The sequence below is a fragment of the Micropterus salmoides genome, unplaced genomic scaffold (genome assembly GCF_014851395.1).
Source record: "Micropterus salmoides isolate LMB-PRFRI ecotype aquatic unplaced genomic scaffold, ASM1485139v1 Ms_hic_scaffold_2, whole genome shotgun sequence".
In the NCBI taxonomy this organism is placed as follows: Eukaryota; Metazoa; Chordata; class Actinopteri; order Centrarchiformes; family Centrarchidae; genus Micropterus; species Micropterus salmoides.
Window position 1 is genome coordinate 54,888,575 of NW_024041150.1, and position 1,439 is coordinate 54,890,013.

Here is a 1,439-nt window from a genome sequence, read left to right on the forward strand (position 1 = left end):
CAGCCGAACTTTAAATAAATAAAGACTGCAGTCTCCAAAGACCCCAAAGCATTAACTGTTTAATTAAATCTTTTAGTTACTTGATTACGTTTGCCTCTATTTGAGTAGTTATGTTACCATGTTTTTGCTATCTGGTGTTATTATTGCTGAAAAGAATCTAAATAAGTTACTTTTGCAGTGTTTTTATTTTTAGCAGGATTAAGGACACCCCTTCATCTCATGTGTAACCAATGCTTGTTCACAATACTTTCTCACACAATTCCTTTAGAAATGATGATAAAGAAATGTCATAATATACTCTATTAATTATCCAGCTTGAATTTAAGGCTGAATTTCCCAGTTCCTAAGGAAAGATTGTTTTGGGTTAATCTAAGCTTTCCTCATGTAACCTGATCACCCCCAAGTGGAAATAAGTATTACATACCATCGTCGGAAATGCCGTTAATGTATAAATGTTTTATTTATCATGACCAATAATGTGACAATTGTTTTGTTACCAAATGCTTAACTTATAACGGTACAACTGTTTGACCACTACGGTTTGATTGTGGAAAATATTTGATTATAATACGCGCAAATAGATTTTCTTTTCTTTTAGACATTAAGTTTAGAAAGACCGGAAAACCGGAAACGCCCTCTGGGGAACCACGCCCCAGACAACGAGAAGTGCCGCGACATTGATTTTTACCTCAGTCCCAGCAACCTTATTTGTTTTAAGTTACACTGGTCTAATTCAGGAACGACCAAGTTCCCCTTTTAAGCTCTATCCGTCGAGCTAAGCCCATGGAGGTCGGACGACGCCACATGGCCCGCCAGCAACCACAAAGGACGACTTAAACCTGACCCGAGACAGGGTCGGGAAGGCCCCACTGCAAGTTTCTTCCATAAGCCTTCCAGAGACGGACCCCCGGAGAAATTCCCTGGCAGAGAAAGCGACTGGCCGACAGCTTTAAGTTGTCCTAACCGAGAACGCACGGACTCTGCCAGTGCGAGGCCGTTTACCATCAACCCGGCGGGAAGAAACGCAAGCAGTAAGACCAAAACCCTACATTCTGTGGTCAGTGACGTCCAATAGTTGCTAATCCATTTTTCTTTAGTCCAGCATATGGAATCTTTATACCCCTAGACGTAACTGAGTTATCATCTAATTGCATTTGTTAGTTGCGGTATGAGTCAAATGCTTCCCACAATCAAACCTCCCTTCTCATTTTTCAGCCATTGTTTATTGCCCTGATGTATTTAACCACCCTTTTGTATCGCTTTAGTTAGTTAATAAATTCACTGTGATCAAGGAACTGTGTGTGTTGACTATCTCCACGTCCCTGCCAAGAGAATTGACCCTTTAGATATGAAACTGACTGATTGATTTAAGAGCGATTATTAACTAACTGATCACTAGTAATGATTGTATTATTATTAAAAGCTACCTAGAGGTCCGG